This window comes from Eptesicus fuscus, chromosome 18 (assembly GCF_027574615.1).
Source record: "Eptesicus fuscus isolate TK198812 chromosome 18, DD_ASM_mEF_20220401, whole genome shotgun sequence".
Classification (NCBI taxonomy): Eukaryota; Metazoa; Chordata; class Mammalia; order Chiroptera; family Vespertilionidae; genus Eptesicus; species Eptesicus fuscus.
In genome coordinates this window covers 55,638,640-55,652,955 of record NC_072490.1, presented here as the reverse complement: position 1 = coordinate 55,652,955, position 14,316 = coordinate 55,638,640, and the positions used below count along the sequence as shown (strand labels likewise).

Here is a 14,316-nt window from a genome sequence, read left to right as displayed (position 1 = left end):
TGGCTGGCCTGCAAACCACCACAGGCCCCTCGCCCAGGCCGCCCCATGCCCCAAGGGAACCCCCACCCTGATCCGGGACACCCTTCAGGGCAAACCAGCTGGCCCCCACCCATGCACCAGGCCTCTATCCTATCTAATAAAAGAGTAATATGCAGATTGACCATCACTCCAACACACAATATGGCTGCCCCCATGTGGTCAAAGATCCTGCCCCCACGTGGACACAAGATGGCCACCACAAGATGGCCAGCAGGGGAGGGCAGTTGGGAGGGACCAGGCCTGCAAGGGAGGGCAGTTGAGAGGGACCAGGCCTGCAAGGGAGGGCAGTTGGAGGCGATCAACCCTGCAGGGGAGGGCAGTTAGGGGTGACCAGGCTGGCAGAGGAGGGAAGTTGGGGGCAAACAGGCTGGCAGGGGAGCAGTTAGACATCAATCAGGCTGGCATGGGAATGGTTAGGGGGTGATCAGGCTGGCAAGCAGAAGCGGTTAGGGGCAATCAGGAAGGCAGAAAGGCGAGCAGTTGGGAGCCAGCAGTCCTGGATTGTGAGAGGGGTCCCAGATTGGAGAGGGTGCAGGCTGGGCTGAGGGACAGCCCCCCGCCCCCGTGCACGAATTTCATGCACCGGGCCTCTAGTTATTTATAGTAGTCTCTTACGCTGCTTTGTATTTCTGTGGTATCACATAACGTAGCCGTCCTCTTTCATTTATCATGTTATTTGAGTCCTCATGTACAATTTTGCTTACTCTGGGCCCTGTTTGTTCTTATTTTTCTAATTCCTTGAGGTATAAAGTTAGAATGTTTACTTGAGATGTTCCCTTTTTCTTAATGTAGGCCTTTTTCACTAGCAATGTCCCTCTTAAAACTGTTTTTACTGACAGAACTGAACCTCACATCACCCTGCTTGGCCCCAGAGGATGGCTGGTTAGCCAGAGACAGGTAAGATTCCTCAGGGGAGGAACAACCTAAGACAGGCATAGTCGCAGAGGGGCCATCAGGAGAGAACTTGGGGGTCAACAGAGGTGGGGCACAGACCCTCATCCCCGCCCCCAACATTGCAGGGGCTTGAACCCTAGCCCCTTCTGAGGGAGGTCTCCTGCCCCCATGGCTGCTTAACTTCCCATACCCAGCTCAAATCGGGACCCGGGTAACAGACAGAGACTTGGCCGACAACAGCTGCCCTCTCACTGCAACAAGAATTGTTTGAGTTGTCTTGTACCCATGGTGAGGGGAAGTGGGTTTTTGATATCTAAATCCAGCCTACCACCAGGAATGCTCAGGGCCTACTCAAGAAGGCAAATAATCCTCTCCACTAATAATTACAGGGTAAAATAAGATGGTTGTTAGAGTATTAAATTTGACAGTAAAATAGTAGTCAAGTTTTCAGGCTAATTTAAATTGGCTAATTGAAACAAGCGAATATTCTAGAAAAATTAATTGTACTGGACAAAAAGCAGTTCCTAAAGCGTTAACTAAAATTTTTATTAGTAGTTCATCTCATGATAAAATTGCGTAACATGTAATGAACCTAAAGCAGTCATACTATAGTGCAAAAAATTAAAATTTAAAAGCTATCAAGACTACATTATAAAATTTTCAAAAGCCTCCTAATATTTAAATCAAAAAAGGGGGGATAGTAGAAGAATATCATGTAAGGAAAAATATCCTGTAAGTAAATTACATCTAGAAAATTTGTACTTTAGAAAATTAATTGTAAGGCTAAAAGCAAGACACCCATGAAAAACACACATGGTGTCAAAACAAGCCAGAGGAAAATCATTTGGGCAAAAAATGAAAAAGGATCCCAAGTCAAATTTATAGAAAATACTAGCGTTCCCGTTGCAGGAAAAATCCTGCAATAGGATTTCCTGCTGCACTCTACCCCGCCTCCGCTCCGCTCTTGTTGCCCGTCCCGCCTTCTCCTCCAGCCCGCCTGCTTTTCCCTTTGCCCCCGGCCCCGCCTCCGCTCCTCCCTTGTCGCCTGCCCCGCCTTCTCCTCCAGCCCACCTGCTTTTCCCTTCGCCCCAGCCCCGCCTCAGCTCCTCCCTTGTCGCCCACCCCACCTTCTCCGCCAGCCCGCCTGCTTTTCCCTTCGCCCCCGGCCCCGCCTCCGCTCCTCACTTGTCGCCCACCCCGTCTTCTCCTCCAGCCCGCCTGCTTTTCCCTTCGCCCCGGCCCCGCCTCGGCTCCGCCCTTGTCGCCCGCCCCACCTTCTCCGCCAGCCCGCCTGCTTTTCCCTTCTCCCCGGCCCCGCCTCCGCTCCTCCCTTGTCGCCCACCCCGCCTTCTCTGCCAGCCCGCCTGCTTTTCCCTTCACCCCCGGCCCCGCCTCTGCTCCTCCCTTGTTGCCCACCCCGCCTTCTCCTCCAGCCCGCCTGCTTTTCCCTTCGCCCCGGCCCCGCCTCGGCTCCGCCCTTGTCGCCCGCCCCGCCTTCTCCGCCAGCCCGCCTGCTTTTCCCTTCGTCCCCGGCCCCGCCTCCGCTCCTCCCTTCTCCTCCCCCCCCCCCGGCTTGCTTGCTTCTTCGAAGCTTTACTCCCTTCTGCAGCTCTTGGCTTCTTTCGACGCTGTCTTGATATGCAAATTAGCCACCATCTTTGTTGGGACAATTTGCATACTCGTCCTGATTGGGTGGTGGGCGTGGCTTGGCTGGTGGGTGTGGCTTGGGTGTAGCGAAGGTGCAGTCAATTTGCATATTTGTCTATTATTAGATTAGATTCCTTTATTAACTTTTGGTTGAGAATATGTTTGTATATTTTCAGAAAACAACTCTGAGACCATGTGGATTCCGGCAACAGAGAGGAATCGACAGGACTACTCTAGCCATGAAGACAGAAGAGAAGCAGTCCAGAGATGGAAGACGCTGACGTCGCCTTGCCATACTAGTAGTCAGCAGCTGTGCGTCACTGCAGGTTGCCCAGGACCAAACCAGAGAGGGTCAGACCTGCATTACCACCATCTGTCCACCACCCAGAACTGAAATGTCATTGCTGGCATGTACACATAAGGAACTGTTTGACATTGAAATTGAGTCTCAAAAGAACTGTTGGCCCAGAAAGAAACTCACTACAGACTGATTCATTTGCCTTTCAGCATAACCATTATGGCTTGTCTCATTTTCGGTTCTTATAAGTGTATTTCTAGTAGCACATGATCTCATTCATCTAGGGGAAATGATGAACAACATAGACTGATGGACAAGAACAGACCCAGAAACAAGGAGACATGGATCAGACTGTCGGGCCTCAGAGGGAGGGGAGGGGAGGGTGGGAATAAAGGGGAGAGATCAACCAAAGGACTTGTGTGCATGCATATGAGCCTAACCAATGGTCAAGGACAACAGGGGGGTGGGGGCATGCGTGGGGAGGGGTGTGGGATGGGAATGGGTGGATGAGGACAAATATGTGATACCTTAATCAATAAAGAAATTTTTAAAAAAAGAAAACTGTTTTTACTGCACCCCATAAGTTTTGATAAGCTGCATTTTCATTTTGATATGCTACCTCAAGATACTTTCTGATTTCCTTTTTGATTTATTCTTTGACCCATCTGTTGGTGAGGTGTGGTGTTGTTTAATTTACATGAATTTGTGTGTGTGTGTTGTGTGTGTGTGTGTTTTTCAGTTTTCTCTTTGTTATTGATTTCTAATTTCATGCCATTGTGGTTTGAAAAGGCCTTTGATGTGACTTCAATATTCTTAAATTTGTGAAGATTTGCTTTGCAGCCCCACATATGTTCTGTCCCGAGGAGTGTTCCATGTGTGCTCGAGAGCAATGTGTATTCTGGCGCTGTTGGAGGAAATGTTCTCCGTACCTCTGAGGTCTCACAGAGTTTGTCAGGGTCACTTCCAGAGGCTCAAAGACTGCAGCCAAGAAAGGATGGAGCCAGGTCAGGGTGTACTGCAAGGTCCACAGCTGGGATCAAAGTCTGTATGACTATTACCAGACATATGGGTCCCTTGGCATATGGTGCCGGCAATAGAACAAAAGCCAACTGGGGTTGTAGCTAAGTTCTCAGGGATATTGAGCAATTTCTGGCTCTGCAGCTGAGACCATGGTTAGCCACCTCAGGGTGAGCTTGCCTTCCAACTAGCTCTCCTCAGTCTCAAACTGTGGGCTTCACAATCTCCTACCTCAATTCCAAAGCTCCAACAACAGGACTTTTGTCCATGGATGGGTGCCAACTTATTGTTGTTGAGGGGGATATAAGCGAAGGACATCTGAGGCTTTCCTGGGCTTAGAGAGTGCTGGGGGCCGGCCAGCAGCCCCTGTTACTCTAACACGTGTTTCTGGGAAAGACAGGGCTAAGGCACTACTTGGCTATGGCCGCCAAGTAGCCCTGTTCTCCTGCCTCCTTAGGCTTTTATTGTCCTAACAGCCTGAACTAAAATTAACCTCTAGACACAGTCAGCAGGTGAGCATGCTTGAGAAAGCACCTGCTTCTACAAGGTCGGGTCTTTAAAGACCAAACAGAGAGATTCCAGTAAAACACCCGGGGCTCGGGCTTGTTTGGAAAAGTCAAGGCAGGGGCTGCCGCCTTCGGCAAGGTCCCCCCAGAGGCCCCCGACCTTTCAGAGAATCCTCCTTACAGACCTTCCAACCAAGTCCCGTGCTTCCCCTCGGGAGAGAATGCCATGATCCATTAGCAATGTCTGCCATGGACATGACCCAGGGGATTGGCACTGCAAGGGCCATGAACCCGCCTTCCCTGCCCTGTAACATGAGCCTGAGCCCGTGGGAACAGTTGTGATTTCTGCGGGGTCATGCCCTGACATGGCCTCGGCAAGCTGTTCAGGTGCCTTGGTAGCAATTGGGGAGTTCTGCTGTTTACTTATCTTGCCTAATATACAAGAACCAATTTTGCACTGATTAAAATTGTATTTTCATTTAAATGACTGCTTAATGAGCATATTATACACACATATTTGAGCTCTCAAGAGGTGTTTAAGCTTTCAAAATATATTCTGATGCCAAAAAAGATGGAAAATCTATTAGGATGAATGCAAAAATTAATTGGCTTTAGATCAAAATATTCTAGTGATCACCTAATTCTTATTTCTTCTTGAAACTTTGAAATGTTATTTCTCTTCATTCTAGAAATATACATTTTGGAAAGGGAGATCATGTTAATAGAAATTATACATGCCATGACATATAAAAAGCCTCACAATTATTTTAGTAAAAACAAGATAATTTCTTCCCAAAAATTAGTGCTACACTAATTGTTAGACATGCAAGCCCCACATCTCCATGGCCTGCCTCTTCCTCGGAGCCTTGCACTCATTCCTCCGTTACTGGGCGGTTGTTATTTTAAAGGCACCATCTGACCCTCTCTAATCCCCAGATTGCATTTCAGTGGATTTCAGTTGGACAGAGGCAGATAAATATTTTTTTCAACTTTAGAAGCCTCCATCATACCTACAAGTATTTTTTAAAGTGATGTTAGTTTGTGTTACATGCAAACATTGGCTGAGCAAAGTCAGGGCATGTCTAGCAATCAAAGACAGCGAGCCCTCGGTGGGGTTTATCAGGGTGAAAGCCTGGAGCCCACAATGCGAAGTTTGCTCTGAAGCATTTAGCACATGATACGGTTCATTAATTTTACAATAGAACCCATGAGACATGTGAAATAGGTAAAGCATGCCGGTGGTCACAGGATTAGGGAGACAACCTCACGGTGCCTAAAAAAATGGTGGTGTCCTGGCCAGGTGGCTCAGTTGGTTAGAGCGTCGTCCTGATACGCCACGGTTGCAGATTTGATCCCCTGTCAGGGCATGTGTAATAATCAACCAATGAATGCATCAATAAGTGGAACAACAAATCTCTCTTTCTCTCTCTCCCTCCCTCTTCTCTCTCAAATCTATGAACTAAGCGGGTACACACTTAGACAATGACTCAGTCTCCCTTCTGGTCGTCGACGGCACTTTCTCGCCTCTAATACCGCGTTTCTATCTAAAACAACAAGAGCTCGCCCAGTGAACAGATTGTGACTTTCAACTGCAAGCTGAAGACCAGCTACAGTATGGTTGGCTATTTTGAACTACTCTTGGTTATTTTTGGTTCAAGTTGCTGTAAACGTTGTCACACAACCTCCCAGGCCTCACTATGTAAGCCGACACTCTGGTTGCTCTCCAGGCTGATACAATCGCGAGGTGGCAATGTCTGTGCTCTGACGGAGGAGGGGGCCGGGTCCCAGGGGTGCTCTCTCGCACAGTAGAAACCCTGATGGGAAGACCAGGTTCTAAACATCAGGGCAGAGAAGGCCACACATGAGTTATGGCTTCCTCTGTTCCTATGGACTTCATAAATTCATCGCATTATTTTTGACAAGTATTTTTGATACTTTTCTCCCCAACCATTTATTCATTCAACCGAAATACTAGATAGCTTTTTGTGCACTGAACCACTTGAGACAGAAACAGATGCACTCCCTGCCTTACAAAGCCGTCTGAGGTCTGAGACGTTGGCAAACCTTCCGCTGTAAAGAATGCGAGGAATAACCAAGTAAACTTGAGATCATTTAGGCAATAGTTATCTTTTATATGTTAGAATGTCATCTCTTCTCCCTTTACACAGTGAGGAAAGGGGGAAATACGTTAATTGAAAACACTTCCATTTGAAGAACTAGCTACATCCTGTTCAGCAGCAGGCCCCGCTCTTATTCGTAATCGCTGTAGTCTGGCTTGAGGGAGCAGATATTAGCATTCAGGACTGGCTAACAATTCACCTCAAATGCAAGGTGAGCGCCTACACACACACACACACACACACACACACACACACACACACACACACATCATCATCATCATCATCATCAAGCAGATGAAAAATCTGCCATCAGCAGAAGACAACCAGGCTGTGTCATGGAGGAGCAAGGCACCAGGAGGCAGAGGTAGTAAGAGGGCACCTCACATCCACAGAATGGCCGTGTGACTGGAGGTGGGGCTTGGGGCGGGGCGGGGGGGGGGAAGGGGGGGAGGAAGGGGGGAGGGAGGGGGAGGGGGGTTGTCCCAAGAGGAAGCCTCCTCCACCGCCAGGGGAAGAATGGATGAGGGCTGTTGGAAGAGGTGATATTTGAGCCGTTTTGGAAATTTAGGGTGAGGTCAGCTAGGAAAATAGGGCGCAGGTGATATTCCAAGTCAAATGTATAGCAAGGGAGGCCAAGACAGAGAGGACTTGGTAGGAAACACAAGCCCATGATCATCACAAGGCGCATTTGTACCGCTCTCACGACTGCCTAAGCTCCTCCACAGGCATCCTCAGGGGGTTCCAAATCCTGTCAGGTGCACATGTTTTGTAATGTCTCAGACTGTAAACCTCACTAGAAGGGGGCGTGATTCGCCCACAGGAAAGAGCGGATGAGACCGGCTGCAGCTTCGGACACCAGCTCCGGTTTTCTCCTCCTGCCCGCTGCCTCGGCTCCGAGTCCGGGGAAACACGTGCCCTGCACCGCCTCAGCCAGCCCAGCAGCAAGCAGACAGCGAGCTGGGGACCCCTCTCCACAGGGGAGTGCGTGCTGGTCCTGGAGTGTTCACCTGAGCTCTGGAAAGCGTGTTAGAATCCAAGTGCAATAGGGTTTGATTTCCACCAAGGGCACAGGCCTGGGTTGCGGGCTTGATCCCCAGTAGGGGGCGTGCAGGAGGCAGCTGATCAATGATTCTCCCTCATCATATTTTTTTTTTAGTCTTTATGGTTGAAAGTATTACATTTGTCCCCTTTTTCCCTATTGACCCCCCTCCAGCCTGCCTCCACCCCCCACCCCAGACCTTCACCACCTATTGTCTGTTTCAATCTCTCTCTCTCTCCCTTCCTCTCAGAAATCAATAAAAATATTTTAAAGTGCAATGGGAAAAAATGCAATGGAAGGGACTTAAATTTTATGAATTAATATAGCAAAGTTTTGCCAGGTTGAACCTGATTTTGAGGCAGTTTAGGTATGGAGAAAATATTAGGGATAAATATCTTCAATTTTTATGCTGCTATTTTACTTATATAAATTTAATCTATTAACTAGCATTAACATGTTCAATAAAATGATACGCTATGATTTTTTTTCTACAAAAATCAATGACGTGGTTATAAACTTGGCATGTAGGTAGGGCATATGCATTGTATCTTTACTAACCCAGCAACCATTTCTTCTTCTCCTGAGAGCAGCATCCCAACAATTCTTCCCACCGCAGGAGTGTGTGGGGGGCGGTCCTGGGGCCCGCCCTGCCCAGGCCACCCACGCTGAGGACCAGCTGTTCCCCGCAGTTGGAATCTGAACCGAGCGATGTGGAGACCGAAATGGTGGGTGTCTGTCTGTCTCTGAGGCCTCACCGGATGCCCCCTTAGCTCCTGCCGTTCCACTACCCAAACCCATTCAGAAACAATCCACCTTCACTCTGACTGAAACCTGAACCTTAACACAAGAAAAAAGAAAGAAACCAGCCACTGGTCACCACTGCTGTTTGATCGCTCTGCTGCCATCCTCCCTCAATGCTTCCACCGCTGTCCCCCTCCCCACCCCTCCCAAACCCGTTCTCCTCCTGCAGTCAGAGGGATCTTTTAAAGCCACAAGTCATCTTAGTCCCTTGCAATTCCTCTGCAGTGGCTTCCAATTGCATTTAAATTTAAAATAAAATATGGACCCCTTACCATCTGTACATTATCTGACCCGTGCCTACCCCTCAGACCTCACTTTCTGTCACTCGCACCCTCACTCATTAACCCCCAACCACGCTGGAAAGAGAGAGGGGAGGTGGGAGGGGATCCAGGGGATAGTCATCCTGGGAAACTCTAAGTATTTCAGCGATCAACTGACCCTCAGCACATGAAAATGTGTAACCGTTCATTCCACACGTCAGTCCCAGCCCCGCTCCATCTCTTCTGGGCGCTGGGATCACAAAGTCCGGGGACCGACGGGCTCTGATCTTGCGTTGCTCGTGTTCTAGAGGAGAATGGTCCCACTGAGAGGCTACCAGAACCCGCCGCCCCCAGAGGCGCTCAGAGGCCTCACTGAGGTGCTTTCATGAATGGCAGAACCGGACACTACCGAGGGGAACAGGCTCGCTGGACTTGTCAGCTCCGGTGTATTCGTTTATAAAAATCATGTTTACAGAGAGGAACCAAGATGGCAGCAAAGTTAAACAACTAAACTGCTGCCTCGCACAACAATTTCAAAAATACAACTAAAAGACAAAACGTCTACCACCCAGAACCACGGGAAAGCTGGCTGAGTGGTAGATTTACAACTAAGGAGAGAAAGGAGCACAAACGCGGAAAAGCTGAGGTATGGAGGCGCGTGAATCGGGCTGGCGGCGGGCGGCTGGGTGCGTGGCTTTTCTTCAACCCAAAGGGAGACAAGCTCCCGATCACTCTGAAATCCAGTTTCTGGGGACACTCGGGGGACCCAGACGCCTACGGGGAGAAGCTGGACTCTCTGCCATCGGGTCGGAAAGTGAGAGTGACTTTTTTGCAGAGGTGTGCCCAGCAATCATGTTTACTGCGCTGGAATGCGGGGCGCAGGGACTTGGAAACGTGGAAAGGCAGAGACGGCTAACGCCAGCCACCGCCGTTGGCCACGCCCTAGCCTAGTGAGGCCCTGAGACCCCGCCCAGCCCTGAGATCCCGCCCCGCACATTCTACAAACCCGCCCAGGCTCCACACATCGGCTTTTGCATATAAATTGCCTGTTCTGTGGCAGCTTAACCAAATAAACTACAGCTCCAGTCAGACTGCTCCAAAACTGCCCAAGCAAAGGAGGAGAAAACTAGTTCTTGCTGTAGCTCCTGCTGGGGGACACACAGTACAAAAGGGTACACCAAGAGTGTCCACCTCAAGTAACTGGGAGGCTGACCCATTGAACCAATAGGACATCTAGTACACAAAGCTACCCTACCAATTCAGGGAAGCAGCGAAAATGAGAAGGCAAGGAAACAGATCACAAACCAAAGAAATGGAGGAGAACAAGCGACTGGACATAGAGTTCAAAACCACGGTTATAAGGTTTTTCAAGAATTTCATGGAAAAGGCCGATAAATACAATGAGACCCTCGAGGATATGAAAAAGGACCAACTAGAAATTAAACATACACTGACTGAGATAAAAAATATTATACAGAGACCCAACAGCAGACTAGAGGATCGCAAGCATCAACTCAAAGATTTGGAATACAAAGAGGCCAAGGACACTCCTCCAGAGAAGCATGAAGAGAAGAGAATTCAGAAAGTTGAAGATAGTGTAAGAAGCCTCTGGGACAACTTCAAGCGTACCAACATCAGAATTATGGGGGTACCAGAAGAAGAGAGAGAGCAAGATGCTGAAAACCTATTTGAAGAAATAATGAATGAAAACTTCCCCCACCTGATGAAAGAAATAGACTTACAAGTCCAGGAAGCACACAGAACCCCAAACAAAAGAAATCCAAAGAGGACCACACCAAGACACATCATAATTAAAATGCCAAGGGCAAAAGACAAAGAGAGAATCTTACAAGCAGCAAGAGAAAAACAGTTAGTTACCTACAAGGGAGCTCCCATACGATTATCAGCTAATTTCTCAACAGAAACCATGCAGGCCAGACGGGAGTGGCAAGAAATATTCAAAGTGATGAATAGCAGGAACCTACAACCAAGACTACTCTACCCAGCAAAGCTATCATTCAGAATTGAAGGGCAGATAAAGAGCTTCACAGATAAGAAAAAGCTAAAGGAGTTCATCACCACCAATGCTGAAAGGTATTCTTTAAAAAGAGGAAAAAGAAGAAGAAAGATAAAAAATTATGAACAACAAATACATATCTATCAACAAGTGAATCTAAAAGTCAAGTGAATTAAAAATCTGAGGAACAGAATAAACTGGTGAACTTAATAGAATCAGAGGCATAGAATGGGAGTGGATTGATAATTCTCAGGGGGAAAGGGGTGTCTGTGTGGGGAGTACGGGAAGAGACTGGACAAAAATCATACACCTATGGATAAGGACAGTGGGGGGAAGGTAAGGGAAGAGGGGGGGTGGGAACTGGGTAGTGGGGAGATATGGGGGGGAAAAGGAGAAACAATTATAATCTGAACAATAAAGATTCATTAAAAAAAAAATCATGTTTACAGCCATTTGTAGCCCTGTTTCCTACACAGGGTTAGGTAATGGTGTCACTATATTAGTAGGAAGAGATCATTCATGGAGAAATGTTACTACTTTGAAGTTACAGAACCAATTTCATAAATGCTAACATTCAAAAGACAAATTTAGCTCAGTGGACAGAGCGTCAGCCTACGGACCGAAGGGTCTCAGGTTCGATTCCGGTCAAAGGCACGGACCTCGGTTGCAGGAGGCAACCAGTTGATGTGTTTCTCTCTCGTCGATATTTCTCTGTCTTTCCCTCTCTCTCCCACTCTCTCTAAAAATCAATAGAAAAATATCCTTGGGAGAGGATTTTTTAAAAAGACAAATTTAAGTCTGGCCTGTGTGGTTCAGTGATTGAACGTCAACCCATGAACCAAGAGGTCACTGGTTCAATTCCCCGTCAGGGCACATGCCCGGGTTGCGGGCAGGATCCCCAGGAGAGGGTGTGCAGGAGGCAGCTGATCAGTGTGTCTCCCATCGATGTTTCTCTCTCTATATATCTCCTTCCTCTCTCTTTAATCAATAAAAACATGTTTTTAAAAAAGACAAATTTAGGTGCCTGTACAATGGGACAGACGTCGCTCTCGAGAGTGTGTTAAAGGTCTCATTTTCACCATAAAAAGAAAAAAGAAAAATTTAATTTCTCTCATCTTTAGAAAAAGAGAAACTGAGGAAAGCATTTGAAGACCACCCCATGAGTCTGGGGTCAAACAGGACTAATTACATGATCAGCAAAGACAGCCACAGGTTTCTGCAAAGTGAGATTTGCAGAGTCGCACTTACGTAATAGAAAAGACGGAAACAGCCTTAAAAGGAAAAGTTACGGCATTGAACAAACACCTCGTGTTAGGAGTGGTTATAGTTTAACTGATTTCAATTTGTTCTTTCTGCTTAGCTGTAGTTTCTATTTTTTCTATAATAAACATTTACAATTTATATAAATTAAAATCAAGTCATTTTGAAGAGAGAAAAAGAATTAACTTATCTCCAGTGACCGTGTTTCTCAGCCCTTCCTTTGGAAAGGCACCAAAGAGGCTTGCTCGTACCTTCGTGAGATTTGATAAAATTCTTGAGACACCAAACACGGTTTCAGGTTCTGCTTCTAACGTTTCTGGAAGCTCTGGCCTCTTCTCTGATGCCCTGATGCTTCTTGAGTAACAGGATTGTGATACCTACGTTTCTCCTTGCGTTTCAATCAGCTGCAGTGCCCTCGCCCCGTATCCTCAGGCAGTGGTGCCGCCCCGCTGCGTGCTTTCGGCCGCTCTCGGGAGCCCTGCGTTCCTTCCCAGCTTTGCCTTTTGTTTCCAATTCCGTTCAAACAGTGAGGTGAAGCGTGCGCTGAGGGAAAGGCCGACGTCCGAGGTGTACACACAGATGACTTGGGCACAGGCACCCACCTATGTAACCCACACCCCAATCAAGATACCGCTGTCACCCCAGAGGCCTCCCAGCGCCAGCTGCCAGGCAATCCCCCCCGAGAAGCCAGTGCTCTTAGATTTCCATCTCGGGCTTTCTGTGCCGGTTCTCGATCCTCATTTAAATAGAACCTTGCGTCTTATGTTCTTTGGTGTTTGGGTCCTTCATTCAACCCAGTGTCCATGAGGTCAGCCCTGCTGCTGTGTCTCTCCGGGTTCGTTGTTACTGCTGAGCAGGCTTCCCTCGGCGCCTCTCCCTCGATTCTTTCACCCATTCTTCTGTTGAGAGACTGAACCATCCATTTTTTTTAAGTGGCTTTTTATTCAGAGAAATTAATAGAATCTCATATAGTAAATACTAGTGGGAACATCTTTATCATCTAATTATTTGCTTCTGATGTCTTTTATTCAACATTTTTCGAGTATTTTTAAATTGTGGTAAAAAGCATGTAACATACAATTCATCATGTTGATCATTTTAAAGTGTACAATTCAGTAAAGTTAAGTATATTTACATTGCTGGGCAATGGATCTCCAGAACTTTCTCATCTTGCAAAACTGGAAGTCTGCACCCCCAAACAGCACCCCGTTTTTCCCTCCCCTCCCCGCTGGCAGCCACCATTCCTGACGCTGAACCTGACCACGGCAGGCACCTCCTGCAAGTGGAACCACACAGCGTTTGTCTTTCTGTGACTGGCTTCCTTCCCTTCACATAGCGTCCTCCAGCTTCGTTCCTGCTGTGCTCGTGACAGAATTGCCTTCTATTTTAAGGCTGAATAACATTCCACTGGGTGTGTACACCACGTGGTGCTCTTCTATGTATTTGGTGACGGATATGTGAGTTGGTTTCACCTCTTGGCTATTGTGCATAATGCTGCCATGAACACGGATGTACAATATTTCTTTGAGATCCCACTTTTAACTATTTTGGATGTAAACCCAGAAGTGGGATTGCTGAATCCTGAGGCAGCCACATTTTTAATGTTTGAGAACCTGGCAGCCTTTGTCACAGTCGCTTGTGCCACTTTACATTCTCGCCAGCGGTGCTTCGAGTGTTTTTTGAAGGAGCCAAGTATCAGAGTCACACTGGCGGCCCTGGGCCACCTTCTCCTTTCCTCCCTCTCTCTGCCCAGAGAGCCGCTGTCCTGCGTTTGCTCTCTGCTTCCCCGTCGTGTTTTTATGTCCTGCTCCTGACTTATTGCATCTGCCACTCAGAGAAATGTCTACAGCCAAGCAGGCTCTGACTTTGTCACTCTCTCGCTAATGCCTTTCCTCTCTCTGGTAGCTGCTTGACGTCCTGCAGTGTTGCTACCAGTTCTCCAAGTGTGGCCAGGTGTTCCGAATGGTTTTAAACGTCATGAAACTTACATTGCTCAGTGGCAGAAAACACTTTCATTCCGAAGACCTGGGTCTTTCTTCAGTTCTGGAAAATCAGCAATAATTTCTCTTCAGATATTGCTTCTTCGCCATTCTCTGCACTCCTTATTCTGGAATTTCTATCCAGCAGAGCCGGGGCCTTGGAATCGCTCTGCGCACCTCCATCGCCTTCCCAGCCTCGGCTCCTCCGCCTGCCGATCGCCTCGGTGCTGAGTCCCCGGCACATGCACTCCGCATCCAGCTCCACTTCATCCCACTCACGCGTGGCTTATTTCCATAACTACATCATTTCTTTCCAAGGTTTTTAATTTACATTTTTACATTTTCCTGTTTAGTGATTTATAATTATTTCTTTTTAAAATCTTTATTACAGTTGACATACAATATTAGTTTCAGGTGTACAGCATATTATTACTGCTTA

The 14,316-nt window shown here is 47.6% G+C and overlaps 1 long non-coding RNA gene across 1 annotated transcript in view; it reads right to left on the bottom strand.

The window, feature by feature from the left end:
• LOC129152121 (uncharacterized) overlaps positions 1–12,502 on the bottom strand; it is a 31,212-nt gene extending 18,710 nt beyond the window's left edge. The window contains exon 1 of the long non-coding RNA XR_008558838.1: positions 12,280–12,502. This is a non-coding gene — a long non-coding RNA (uncharacterized LOC129152121). The remainder of the gene's footprint in view (positions 1–12,279) is intronic.
• Positions 12,503–14,316: the final 1,814 nt, after the last annotated feature.